Source organism: Nuphar pumila, chromosome 12, assembly GCF_984573655.1.
Source record: "Nuphar pumila chromosome 12, dmNupPumi1.hap1.1, whole genome shotgun sequence".
Classification (NCBI taxonomy): Eukaryota; Viridiplantae; Streptophyta; class Magnoliopsida; order Nymphaeales; family Nymphaeaceae; genus Nuphar; species Nuphar pumila.
The window spans coordinates 48,730,641-48,746,048 of NC_143260.1; positions in this window are offsets into that span (position 1 = coordinate 48,730,641).

Sequence of the window (15,408 nt, forward strand, 5' to 3'; positions counted from 1 at the left end):
CCATCCACTAAAAGAATATTTTCTTTCAAGGGAAATTTTGGATTACCAATATTACCAATACCTATCACTTTTCCCTTGTTATTGTCACCAAAGGTGACGGTTCCTCCATCCTTATTTTGGAGGGTGGAAAATAACTCCGACCTTCCAGTCATATGTTTGGAACAACCGCTGTCCAATATCCAGTTGCTCCTTATGTTGTGTACCTACAACAAAATCAGAAAACAGAGCATTTGACCCCTTTCTATTTTTGGGTCCATGAGAGTTAGTCTTAGGAACCCATATCCATTTGGATTTTGGTTTTCTTTGATAATAAATATTCTTTCTATAAAAGGATTTAGAATAAACATTTCTAGATGCATTTCTATTAGAACTAGAAAGTTTAGTTTTATGAACAAAAGGTTGAGAATAATGTCTTTGATTTTTCACCACATAGTTTGGTCTATTTTGAGTATCAGAGAAGTTATATCCCAATCCGGTTTTATTAACCGAGCATCTTTGAGAACCAAGAAGTTTTTCTAGATTCTCTTGACCATTCGTGAATTTGGTCACTATTGAAAGAAGATCATTTGACTTTTCTTTAAGACTAAATATTTCATTTTGTAAGAGATTGGTTCTAACTCCAATTTCTTTTATCTCAAGTACTTGGCAAGAATTTTCCTTCTTGAGATCTTCTATTTCTTGAAGTAACACTTTATTTTGAGAGTCAAAAGTTAAATTTTCAGTTTTTAACTCTTTATTTTTAGAACTAAGACTCTTAAATTTAGCATATAAATCATTAAATGCTTCAAATAACTCATCATAGTCAAATTGACTTACCGATTCTTCTTGTGCTACAAAACACATGTTGGCGACTTCTTCATTTGATTCTTCATCGGAAGAGGAGTCACTATCATCCCAACAGGCTTGAAATGCCTTTTTCTTCTTGAATTGGTCCTTGGGCTTGAATTTGAGAAGAGAACAATCTTTCTTGATATGTCCTGCCTTTTTGCAGTTAAAGCACTTTACTTCATTGGGAATGGAAGAATCTGCTTTCTTTGCCTTTCTTTGAAATCTTTCCTTTTTGATGAATCTTCTGAATTGCCTTGTGATGAGGGCAATATCTTCATCTTCATCTTCTTCAGAATTTTCTGAGTCAGAAGTAGCCTTAAAAGCAAGAGATTTCTTTTTAGGCTCTTCTTCTTGTCTGTCTTGAAGTTGGACCTCATATGCCATTAGGTTACCAACTAAGTCTTCAAGAGTGAGAGTATTGAGATCATTTGCTTCTTCAATAGCAGTGGTTTTTCTCTCCCATTCAGGAGTTAAACACCTTAGAATCTTTCTGACTAAATCCACCTGTGAATATTCTTTTCCAAGGGATTTCAAAGTGTTAGTTATATCGGTCATTCTAGTTACCATGTCCGATATAGATTCATTTTGCTTCATTTTGAACAATTCAAATTTATGAACTAAAGAAGCAATTTTAGATTCCTTTACCTTTGACGTACCTTCGTGTGTTATGAGAAGAGTATGCCAGATTTCATTAGCTGTAGAGCATTGAGAGATATGATTGAACTCTACCTTGTCAACGCCACAATATAAGGCATTCATTGCCTTGGCATTAAGTGAAGCAGTCTTCTTTTCATCATCGGTCCATCGGCTGAAATCAGTTGATGGAGTTTGGTACTTTTCTGAAACAACTCTCCAGATATCGAGATCCATGGATTGCAGGAATATTGTCATTCTTACTTTCCAGTATCCATAGTTTGTTCCGTCAAAGAGAGGAGGACGAACAGAGGAGCTTCCTTCTTTGTGCTGAGATGATGTAGTTGCCATGCTATTTGATGGTCAAATCAAAGTAATAGCAAACCTGTGCTCTGATACCAAATTAAAGTGCACTAGGATCAAGGCAACGAGCACTAGAGGGGGGGTGAATAGTGCTTTTAAAACTTTCTGCGGAATATTGAAGGATTTTGCAAATCTCAAAGCAAACACACAAAGAACACAAGATTTTATCCTGGTTCGGTCAAACCCGACCTACATCCAGTCCCCAAGCAAAACCCGCTTAAGATTTTCCACTATCAACCTTGTAAACTACAAGATCACACAGACCATAACCGGTCCCACTTTCAGTAACAATCCCACTGAAAGCAAACAACTCCTTTACACCAAGGAGTCCTTTTTACAGAAAATAAATAACAACTTACAATACAACCTATGAGCCTTCCTTTTGAATGCAAATGAGATGCAATTGGCTTTTAAGGTTGTTGAAACACTCTACTCACGAATTCACTATCTCTCAAAGTGATTTGAGTGAAAAACTGAAGTGAAAATATCACGTGAGTGAGAAAACAAATACTTGAATGAATAGGAGTGAAAAGCAAGAAGTAATTCAATACAATTCTATTGAATTTGATTGTTTTTTAGTGTAGAATGCACTTATATTTATAGTTAAAAGATTCCATACGTTGAGAGTATGAAAGGGTGTCAAAACTGTCCATTTTGAACGATCAAAACGTTTGAAAAAATGAAAAGACACGCCTTTTTGAAGTTTCAGGAAAACGGCAAAATTAGTCGACTGAAACATCAGTTAGTCGACTAATAGTTAGTTATTAGTAGACTGACAGTTATCGTCGGTCGACTGATCTGTTAATCGAGCCGTTTGAAAATCTGAACTTTTGAAACTTAGTCGACTTAAGAAAAGTTAGTCGACTGATAATATCATCAGTAGACTGAAAAACCTTTTAGTCGACTGCTGCTAAAAACTTCTGAAAAACAAACATTCTGTTCGGTCGACTGATAAAAAGCATTAGTCGACTGCTGCTAAATTTTTCAGAAAACATATGTTCTGTTCAGTCGACTGAAAAACCATTAGTCGACTGCTGCTAATTTTCCAGAAAACAGACATTCTGTCCAGTCGACTGATAAAACCTTCGGTCGACTAATTTGACAAGAATGACTTTTTAGAAAATATGGCACGAAAGGATTAGTCGACTGATAAGTCTATTGGTCGACTAATAAACATGAAAATTTAAGAAAAGAGTTTTCTAAAAAGATTTTCAAAAGAGTTTCTTTTAGAAAAGTTTTTCTAAAGACTTTTAAGGTGAAATGCAACCTAAATATGCACTCTAAGTAAGGCTCTTACAAGAATCTAAGACTTTTAATGAATTAAACATTTGCACACTAGTCTTCAAGGATTTTTCACTGAATTCTTCAATTTCTTCATAGCCTTAGCTGAAATGCAGTTGATTCCACTTGCTCATCATCAAAACCTTGTACTTGAAATATCATGTATGGCTTCATTGTCGTAACAGTTTTCAAAACCCAAATCCATATTCAAAAGTCCCATTTGGACTTTTAAAACTCAAATCCAAAATTAGATCAACTTGGATTCAGTTTTCTAAATACAATTCTACCTTTGGATCTTAGACTTCAGATTCAATTCCATTTTAGGATCTCGAATCCAATTTCACTTTGGATCTCAGACTTCATATCCAAAATCCATCTTAGGTTCCAGAGTCCAACTCTACATTGGATCTCAGACTTCAGATCCAAAATCCATCTTAGGGTCCAGAGTCCAACTTTATTTTTTGTATCTCGGGTTTCAAATCCTAAATCCATTTTTAGATCCAAAACCCATTTTTTGGATTCAGAATCCAATTCCATCTCGGATTCCAGATCTTGGATCCAATTTTATTTAAGATCCAGAATCCAATTCCATTCCCAATTCTAGATTTCAAATCCAATTCCATTTTCAGATCTCATCTAAACTTCCTAAATCCATTTCTATTTTCAAATACCATTTGATTTTCTCAGATCCATCTTGATTTTAAATTCTAAATTTCGAATTCAATATCACTTCAAAATTTTATCTTCTTCTCCTAAATCCATGATTAAATTCAAAGTCCATTTCTGACTTTGAAACTTCATTTCTTTTCATTTCAAAGCTTCAAATCATTCTTTCTCAAAATCAATATTTATTCTTCTAACTCTGATTTACTTCAAAGACTTAGAAATTCTCTGATCTATCTCAAGTTCTAAGTTAAGATTTTACCATTCAGAAACCTATTTCTTCCCTCCATTATCAAGTCTATCTCAGAAAGCTTGGAAATTTTCAAAACATCTTTCAAAAGAGCATACATCCTTGCATTGCACAAACATGATTTTTTGTGCATTTAGATTTAGAATAAATTCTTAGATGATATTTAGGCAAAGCAAAAGGCATAAATTCGATCTTTGGTTCGATTATCCCTGGTAAAGGCGCCAGGAACGGTCGAACCTCGTACCGACGAGCGAATCCCGTCTCTCCATTTTTCCCGCAAATATTTTAAAAAACGGAGGCGAGTTAAATTTGCTAAATATTTTAAAATCAAGGTCAAGTGAGACCCCGCAAAAGAGTTCCTCTCTCTCTTCTTTTCTCTTCTTTTCTCTTCTCTCTTCTTTTTCTGTCTTTTATTCTTCTCCCTTCAAAAAGGAGGAGAATAGAGGTTAGAAAAGGAAAAGAGAAGGAAGCGAGAGAAAGATACAAGAGAGAAAAAATTTTGTGATGATCACAAAAACCATTGTCAGTTATACATTTACGTATGCCATGGGGATGTATATTAACAGGTGCATATTTGTTGTAAACAGTCTATACGCGATTTTGTCATATATATTCAAAGCAAGGGAACAACCATGTCGGTTTGCATCGTCACCCCTTATTTTATGGTATATCGGTTATATTATATGTTTATATTCTCTTTTTATTTACTAATGTACCTTCATGTTTTAAACTTACTATTATTATTGTTCCATTCAATAGAGTATTGTCCGTCGAATGACATACGCGGTTGGATTTCTAGACGAAATACAATATTGGGGTAACGATAACCAAATGGTTGACTTTTGTTCAAGTGAAAAGGTTTGTGACCATATCGATTTGTAAGATGCTAAATCTATTTAAGATCTTGTTTTGATTCTTAACCGATTTTTATGGCATCAGTACACATTTTCATATCCATTTTTTAAGATATTTTATAATCAATTTGCATATATTGATTCTTATATTATGGCAATCGAAAAAGCATTGGGTCTTATACGTGTTGGATGTACGAGAACAAAAAATATGGCTATACAACTCCTTAGACTATGACATTGGTGTAGACCATGATATTGTGCATTTGGTAAATTTCTATCTTTAAGATTATTGTATCTTGTACCGTGGCTCGAAATTTACTTGCTTTTGCATAAACAACAGGTTGTATTTTTCAAAGACATGTTGGGTGTCGACATTGGCCTGTGGAGGCTTCACGTCGCAGAGGATGCTCCTTTACAAAATAATGGTGTCGATTGTGGCCACTTTGCAATAAAGTATATTGAAGTAATATACTATGAACGAGCATCAGAATTCACTGTTGTATGTTGTACACTTAAACGTGCTTTATTATCCTATATTATTGGTGACTACATTTTTATATTGGTCTGACTTTCGATGGGGGTTTCTGGATGATATACTTGAATTCTAAACAGAACTATGCAAAAAAATGAAGGATTTTCTAGTTGAGAAAGATACAAAAACCCAGACTGCAAGATTACCTAGAAAGCTACGAAAAACACGAGGCCCCTAGGAGTAAGAGGAAGTCATTTTAAACATCTACATGTTCTCAAGGATAACGTGAAGAGGGTTACGTTCTACTACTGAGAGAGAGAGAGAGAGCAATTTTTTATTCAACATTTAATTTCCAAATTTTTGGTGTACAGACATTTGTAACAAATTTTGTAAGTCTGTGTACAAAATTCACATTTATCCATAAACCAAAATTATGAACCTGGCACACGTATGTTGAATACGCAAATCGCCACCTCAAACGTCCAAATTGCAACAATATAAATTCTGCAGGCACATGTTTCAAAATCATAATACAAATATCTTGCAAATCAACACATCTTATAATTTATAGGATATTATATCGATTTTTATGAGATATTGTTTTGTTTGTTAATATCGAATTGTAATATATTATGCTGAATTGTCGTATATTAATTTTTAAGATATTATGTGTTTTCTAGTGTCGATTTGTGAGATATTGTTTTGTTTATTATTATCGATTTGTAACATATTATGCTGAATTGCCGTATATTAATTTGTAAGATATTATGTGTTTTCTAGTGTTGATTTGTGAGATATTGTTTTGGTTGTTAAAATCGATTTGTAATATATTATGCTGAATTGTTGTATATAGATTTATAAGATATTATATGTTTTCTAGTGTCATTTTATGAGATATTGTTTTGATTGTTAATATCAATTTGTAATATATTATGCTGAATTGTCGTATATCGATTTGTAGGATATTATGCTGAATTGACATATACAGATTTGTAATATATTATGTTGAATTATCGTATATCATTTTTTAAGATAATATGTGTTTTCTAGTATCGATTTGTGAAATATTGTTTTGGTTGTTAATATCAATTTGTAATATATTATGCTGAATTGTCGTATATCGATTTGTAAGATATTATGCTTAATTGCTTAATATCGATTTGTAATATATTACGCTGAATTGCCATATATCGATTTGTAAGATATTATGTGTTTTTTAGTGTCATTTTGTGAGATATTGTTTTGTTTGTTAATATCGATTTATAATAAATTATGTTGAATTGCCGTATATTGATTTATAGGATATTATGATGAATTGACGTATATCGATTTATAATATATTATGTTGAATTGCCGTATATTGATTTGGAAGATAATATGTGTTTTCTAGTATCGATTTGTGAGGTATTGTTTTTGTTGTAAATATCGATTTATAATATATTATGTTAAATTGCTGTATATCGATTTGTAAGATATTATGCTAAATTGCTTAATATCAATTTGTAATATATTATGTCGAATTGTCGTATATCGATTTGTAAGATATTATGTGTTTTTTAGTGTCATTTTGTGAGATATTGTTTTGTTTGTTAATAACGATTTGTAATATATTTTGTTGAATTACCATATATCGATTTGTAGGATATTATGCTAAATTGACGTATAACGATTTGTAGTATATTATGCAAAATTGTTGCATATCAATTTGTAAGATAAAATGTGTTTTCTAGTATCGATTTGTGAGATATTGTTTTGGTTGTTAATATTGATTTGTAATATATTATGCTGAATTGTTGTATATCGGTTTGTAAGATATTATGCTGAATTGCTTAATATCGATTTTTAATATATTATGTTGAATTGTCGTATATCGATTTGTAAGATAATATGTATTTTCTAGTATCGATTTGTGAGATATGGTTTTGTTTGTTAATGTCGGTTTGTAAGCTATTATGTTGAATTTCCATATCGATTTGTAATATATTATGCTCAATTGCTTTATATCGATTTGTAAGATATTATGTGTTTTCTAGTGCTGATTTTTATGATATTTGTAATATGATTTCTATTGTATAATTACAACAAAGAATTATAACATTACAATAAAGAATTATCGATTTACAACAAAGAATTATAGAATTACAACAAATAATTATCAATTTACAACAAAGAATTAGCGATATGGCAAGCACAGAAGAGATGTTGATAGTGAATGTGGGGGCTCCTCCAATCTCAAAGACTGCCTTTTTGGTGGTTGCTCCAACACGGGTCTCATCGACAACGAGGCTTCATGGTACGACAATCTTAGAGGAGAAGACTGAAGTGGGGAAGATGGTGGCTCCAATTTCAACTGCAACCGCCTTCTTGGTGGGGTTGGTGTAAACACCCCAAATTTTCATTCACTTCGCCAACATTTCCACCAAGCATCAACATCCAGCCTCTGAAATCGCCGGAGGGCAAAATGGTTATTTTCTGAGCCCGAACCTTACAAAAGTCCAAATTTCATCTGCAACTCTCAAAATTTCTCTATTTTTAGCTCAGATGTTCAAAATTTTATTCCTGACAGAAGACAGTAATCTTCAAGTCTTGGTTCAAGATTATATTGCATAAGACATGGCATTTCATATCATTGCATGAGCATCTCATATCACTGCACTGCACAGCATGCCATTTCGAGGTCTAGAACTCTCGATTTCAAAATTTTCAATCCAGATTAGAATTTCAACTCTTTTCAAAATTGATTTCAAAACCCTGGGTCTTCAAAATTATCAATTCTTCCCATTTTACCCCCAGGACTCTGAATTTCAAAATATTTCCTCATGAAAATGATCTGGATGGTTTTCAATATGGATTTCAGTCACTTCACCTCAGATTTTTCCCTTTTGTTAGCTATTTCAACTATCATTCTTTTACAAAATCACCCCACAGGGGCCAACTCTTTTCAAAAATTCCAGTTTTACCAATTAGTCCAGATTTTGTGAAAATTCCAAAAAGTGGTTTTGTTATCTTGTCTTTATTTCAATAAAGAAGCAATGTGGGACCCACACTGAGGTGGTGTCACACAGGCTTTTCTTTTGAAAAACCTGAATTTTGAAAAAACCCAAAAATATAGGAGCCTTGTCCCCTGGATTGGCGCCACTTGTCTTTTCTCTCTCCTCCCATTTATCTGCCAAGTGTCAGTGTGGGGTTACCTTAAGAAGCCGCCATATGTCATTAGACATCCTCTTCATTCCATGCCACATGTCAGTATCCACCCTGTGCCATGTGTCATTCCAAGGTCACCCTGAGAGGCCAAGTGTCATGTGTTGTCTTGTCCAGAAAAAGTAAAACTTGTCTCCTCTGAGGTGGCACCATTTGAAGTGTGTCTCTTGCAGAGGACATGTGTCAACCTCTCCCTCCTTCAGAAAAGTAGACTGACACATGTCTCTCCCTATTTTTCTCAAAAAAGTAGGTGACACGTGTCATCCTCTGCTCTTTTTAGAAAAAGCAAATGACACATGTCATCCTCTGCTCTTTTCAGAAAAAGCAAATGACACATGTCATTCTCTACTCTCCTTCAGAAAAAGCAGACTGACACATGTCACCTTCTGCTTTTCTCAGAAAAGCAAGTGACACATGTCATTCCCTGCTTTCCTCAGAAAAAGCAAGTGACACGTGTCATTCTCTGCTTTTCTCAGAAAAAGCAAATGCCACATGTCATTTTTTGCCTCCTTCAGAAAAAGCAACAATTCAAATATTCAAACTCCAGGCTGAGGTGGCGCAAATCCTGAAGTCTCCTCCCTAAATTCATTTTTTGAGATGGTGCCACGTGTCCCTTTCCCTCCTTTTCCTCCCTCCTGTCACATGGCATTGTAGGAGCCACCCTGAGGTGGTGCCACATGGCCAGACCTCCCTACATCAGAAAAAGTAGAAACAACTCCCCTCTGAGGTGGCGTCTTCTGCTTCTTCAGCTCCTGCCTCCTGACACATTTCAATGTGGAGCCACCCTGAGGTGGCGTCACATGTCAGTCTCTCCTTTCCTCTAGAAAAAGCAGAAATTTAAATTTCAAACTCTCTCTGAGGTGGCACCACCTGAAGAACCTCCTCCAGCAAGCTGACACTTGTCAAGTATGGAACCATCCTAGACTGCCACATGTCCAGATCTCCTTTCATCAGAAAAAGTAGAATTCAAACTCCTCTCAGGTGGCACCTTCTGAGCCCACTACCCTGTTCTTCTCACACGTGTCAAGAGCCACTCTAATGTGGTGCCACATGGCATGCTCCTACTACTTCTAGATTCAAATCTCAAACACCTTTTGAGGTGGCTCCATTCCAGAGCTCCCACTTGGCTTCATTTTTTAATTTTATTTTATTTAAAATAAAAGTAGCCCACCATGAGGTGGCGCCACATGAGGGCTCCCTGCAAAAAGGCAAATTTTGAATTGCAAATCCCAGATAGCACCCTCTGAGGTGGCGCCACTTGAGAGCCTCCTGCAGAGAAAATCAAGCAAGCTTTTTGAAAAAATCCAAATTCCCCTGCTGAGGTTTCTCACCCACAAAATTCTCATTTTTTATTTTCTCAAAAATCCAAGTGGCACCCTCTGAGATGGCACCACATGGAGGGCTCAGATTAAGCCTCTTTGAATTTCAAAATTTTCTAAAAATTATATAAAAACAAGGCTCCACGCCCAGCTAAAGGAGAGAGTCCTGCTTGAGATCTGAACTTCAATTTAGAATGCCAATTTTTCCTTTCTCTGTTTCCCTCTGAATTCACGCCCTCTCTGGAGTCCCTCATCAAGGTAGCCGCCCGTCTCTGAGATGTCAAAGCAGCAAAAGAACACAAGGTGAGTCTCTATTCTAATTGATTTTATCAAAATAATGCTTTTGTCTTTATTTGTATTTTCGTTTTGAAGAAAGAGCTCATCCGAGGGATGGATTGAGCTATTCTCATAAAACGACATATATAAAAAAAATACAATTATGCTTCCTTGATGATTTTTAGCATTCATGCATTTAGATAAATTTAATTTGTATTTTATTTCATTAATTTAGCATGTTTTATAAGTTAATTAGGTTTATTTCGGTATTTATTTCAATTCTGCTCAGTTTCAGTAATTCTCTATTTTTGTCAGTCAGTCCACACGTTATTTTATGTATTTAATTTTCGTTAAAAATTTTAAAAACATCATGGAATACGCCCTTAGGTGTCCCTAGAAATGTGCCAAAAATTCGGAAGGATGTGAATTTGTTTACTGCGGTAAACATTCAAAATGGTAAGTCGGGTTTTGTTACCTGGGATGCATTTTAAAATTTCATTTCCGACTTATAAAATCAAGATGTCTCTCATGTGAGGTCCGATTTTCGATCGTAAATATGTTCGGAACTCAGAGTAATGTCTAGTTTTTAACATGATTTTATCCGATTTTTCTGGGTTTTTTTTATGTCTGACAAAAATCCGAGAGTTCGGGACACGTGTCAGAGCTTGATTTGAGCCTCTAAGATCTTGGATCGACTTAAGGAGATGGGTTCCCCTTGGGTATTGCTCCAAATCCAAATCTGTAAAAAGTGAATGTCATGTTAGGGATGTCCTCTGTTTTCATCTGAAAGCTTGTGATTTTTAGAACCGTTGTGATATCTGTTTCGGATTTTTCTTGTCAGTCCTCTGTTTTGTCACATTTGTCTGTTCTGTTGATTCAGGCATGAAACGTTATATTTTTATCTGTGTTTCTGTTGATCAAATGCCAACGTCATAAACATAAAAGTTGTCTTTGTATGTGTCCTAAGTAGCTCAGTTAAATATCATAAGTTTACATGGTTGTTTTCTATTTTTTTTAGCATTTTGTATTAGATTAGGTCGATTTTACATCCGTCAGAACCAAATTCCCGTTACCGAACTCACCGTAGTTCAAACACCGAGGCTGTAAAAACCAAAAATGTTCAATTTCGGGTCCTTTAGCAGTCTGAAAAATATCAGAAGTTTTTATGATGTAATTTTTTCATTATCATATTAAGCATTGTATTTGGTTCGGGTCCATAGGTGAAATTCGCCCATTTTAAGATTTCTTTAAATTTTAGCATTTAAATCATATCATTTCGTGAGTTTTAGCATTCTAGGCTGTTTGTCAGGATAGGTATATGCTCTTTACCGAATTTGACAGCATTTGGAATTCATTTAAGGCTCGGTTTAGCCATATCATCAAAACAGGGCCCCGCGGGGCCCCGATCCAAGCAAAAATCAAGCGAAATTCATTATTTTTGATGAATGATAGCATGTCAAATTCTGATTTTACAGTCCTAATGTGTTTAGCAGCATGTCATAATGTCTCATGCTGCATTTCATCATCATTTGATTCAATTTGAATTTCAAAATCTCAATTTTACCAAAATTTCCTTCAAAAACCCTGATTTTAAAGGTATAACTTTAATATTAGGGGTATTTTGGTCCTTTTGACCCCAATTTCGAATTTTAAACTATTTTTTACTGAATTTCTTGCATTTTCATCATTTCAAATACCAAGGAAGCATGAGAATAGAGTTTATATCCAATTAAGTCCAATAATTTTATAATATTATTGGAAAATCTTGGAAAAACTCACATATTTGAGCTAACCTTGTTTCAAGTTTGGCAGGGACATTCAAAAGAAGGAACTGAAGTCTGCAATCTCTTTTATTTCATTTATTTAGTGATGTAATAATGTAAATTTTGGAATAAGAGATTTAATTTTCTGCTTAGACTAGGATGCATATCATACAGTTTAAATTCCTGCAATATCCTGTTTATGTAATTCATGCACATTATTTCAAAAGCACTATGGATGTACACGAATGGCACGTGCACCAACTCTTAGGGAGTTGATGAACTCGGTGGAATCCATATTTACGGCCCTATTCGTAATATGGACGAGACCCAGATCCATCATCTTTCTACCAGTCACACTGAGCCTACACTCTTAGGCTATCTTAAAATGCACATCATATTTCTAATATTTTCAAAGTATTGTGTATTAAATCGAGTAAACTCTGAACATATTCATGGCCACAGTCAGAATATGTGAAGGATTTATTTTGACTTAATACACATGTTTCCAACAAATTTCTTAGAAAATCTTTCAAAGTGCATTCATTCACTCATGTCATTTGCACCATGAAATCATTGATTCTCTCATGATTTTCTTAAGAAAACTTCATTCTTAAGAAACTCCGAGAATTTTTCAAAATCGGTTTTCCCAAGTCAAGTTTTTCTGCAGTTTTTCATGGAAAAGATTATCTTCTCAAGATTTTCAAAAGAAGTCTCTCACCTTTCTCAAAGATCAAAATCAATTTCCAAGGGTTTCAAGGCTAAAATTCTCAGGATTTCAGTTTCCCGAATTTCAATTTTCCTTCCCCAAAGAATTTTCCAATGAATTTCAACCATTTTCCAAAGAAAGCTTTCAAAAACTTGAAGCTTTTCCTGACAATCATTTTTCCTTCAAATGTTTACCCTTTTCTCAAGAATTCCTTCCATTTTCCCGAGATTCTCATTTCTTCATGATTTTCCAAATCTTTATAAACTTTCTCAAGTTTTTCCCGAGATTCTCATTTCTTCATGGTTTTCTAAATCTTTATAAACTTTATCGAGATTTCAAATCTTCTTCGTCTGAGATTCCTGAGAGATTGATTTCCATCATTTTCTTAAGAAAATTCTCAAAGTCCGAGTTTTCCTGAGAAGTTTTTTCCCTTTTTAAATGTTCACCTTTTTCTCAAGAATCACTTCTATTTTCCCAGGATTTTCAACCATTTATGATTTTCCTACACCTTTATGAACTTTTTCGTGATTTCAAAACCCCTTTCATCTGAGTTTCCTGAAGAATTGACTTTCCTTGAGAAATATCTTTCAACTCCAAATGTTTTCTGAGCATACATCATGTTTTTCCAACTTACATTTTTCAAAATCTCATAGCACATGCCTGAATTCTCTGTGCATTTAGGATAGAACACGATTTTGATGATTTAACTAAGTCAAGCACAATTCTGGTCCTTGGTTCGATTACCCCTGTTAAAGGCGGCAGGAACGGTCGAACCTCGTTCCGACAGGTCGAGCCCCATCCCATGGATTTTCCCGCTATTTTCAAAACGGAGGCGAGTATTTCAAAACAATTTTCCAAAACTCTAGTCAAGTTTGACTCGCGAAAGCATTTCCCTCTCTCTTCCGCAAGGAAGGGAAGACGGGGGAAAATTTTGTGACGATAACAGGTTTGGCGACCGTGATGGGACCTGTCCTTGTCTGGTCAAAATTGTGCTTGACTTAGTTTAATTATCAAAACTGTGTTCACAAAATGTCAGCCCTTTACTTTTGATATCATGCGAACCTAGGAGCCTAGATTCTGACCTAGCTGACATTGACTGCATATAGCTTAGGCATGGTAGGACCAGATTGAGGAGAAATTTTCATGTTCACATAGACTTAGGTCTAAACACAACTCTCCTCAATTTAGGATCTGAATGCAAACAATGTATGCTTCTTCAAAGATTTTCAAAAATCTATCTCTCTAGGACTTAGAGCCCTCTATTTCTTGCATGTGATCATTTTTCAAAATCTCCCTTACCAACTATTACCCGGTCTTGACGTTGCTGGGCTCTCTTCCAGAACCCTAGTTCGGGACAGAGCCTCACAACTGGGCCAATTATTTGGGTTAACACCCCCCTACCACGTACCGCAGGCCATAGTCCGAAGTATATCGGTAGGCGCTCAAGGATGTTGGAAAACCATACCTTAGAACCGGAGTTGAAATTATATGCCACGTACCTCGGATTTTGATTCGGGTATATCGGCATAACTGGATTAGACAAAGATGATCTGAACCTAGAGTTAGGATTAAGGTCTTACAACTATTTTTCAAAATGATGCATCTAGAGTCAGCCTTTTTAGAGAGTGTTGTATGTGCATAAATGTTTATGCAGGATGTGATTGTATCTACTTTTATTTCCCTCATATTTTCCCAAAAATATTTTCAAATTTCCATATTCTCATCCTTTCCCTTTACTTTCTCAAACCCTGGATGATTTTCTCAAATATCCAATTTCTTTCAAAACTCCAGGTGATTTTCCATTCTCCTGTTCTACTGGATCTCGAATTTCCAGCCTTATTTTTATCCTGCCTGCAATTTTCCAAAACCATATGTTTTCTCTCATTGGATTTTTAATCGTTTTGTCTATTTGCAAAATTCTTCATCTTATTTTCCTCAGGCATACCTTGATTATTGTGGTGGAAATTATGTACCCACTTGCCTTCTCCTTATTCTAAATCCATTTGCGTAGTATTTTTCCAAAAGATATCTCTTTCCTTCAAAAATGGTGTTTTCCTCGTGGTTGACGACCTCGTCTAGGTAACAAGGCACATTTTCTGTTGTTCATTTCTCTTACAAAAGGATGACAACACAATTGTCGTAATCCTTACGACGACTCGATCCCTAGTAATGGGATAATCTTCCAATGGTCTACCACATTTTTCTTCCAAAAATCCAAAAAAAAATCTCAAAATCTGATCTTGTCTTTGCTCCGCAGAGTCCTGCAAAGAAAGAGAACATTCACAGCAGTTGAGGGTTCAGACAAGGTCCAGAAGGAAAACATCATCGCAGCGTATCAGCTACTCATCAACATCAAAAGGAGAGATGAATTCGCCATGGTCAAACAAAGACCAAGAGCAGCCAAAAGATGACAGTATTGACCCTCAGATGTACGCGATGTTTCAGAAAATGATAAAGAGGATGATGAGTGAGCAGGCTGGCATCAGCTCAGACAAAGATCCTTTCAGTCAGAGAATTAGAGATCGTGTGGCCAAGAGATCAACCAAGTCCTCTGAGAAGAATGTTCAAGATACTTCAGACGAAGATGATACCGAGAAAGAATGCGAGATCATTCCAGAGATCACTCGCAAGACAAAAGTTCAAGCAGTGACAGATCCTTTGCAAGCGCAGTTCAAAGAAATGGCTAGAGTGGTAAAAGATCTACAAGCTCGTGACAAAGGCAAGAAAGTCTTTACCAGTGAGGATTTTTATGACGGTTTGGAAGGGGATGAAAATCTGGAGAATTTGCCCCGCAAGTTC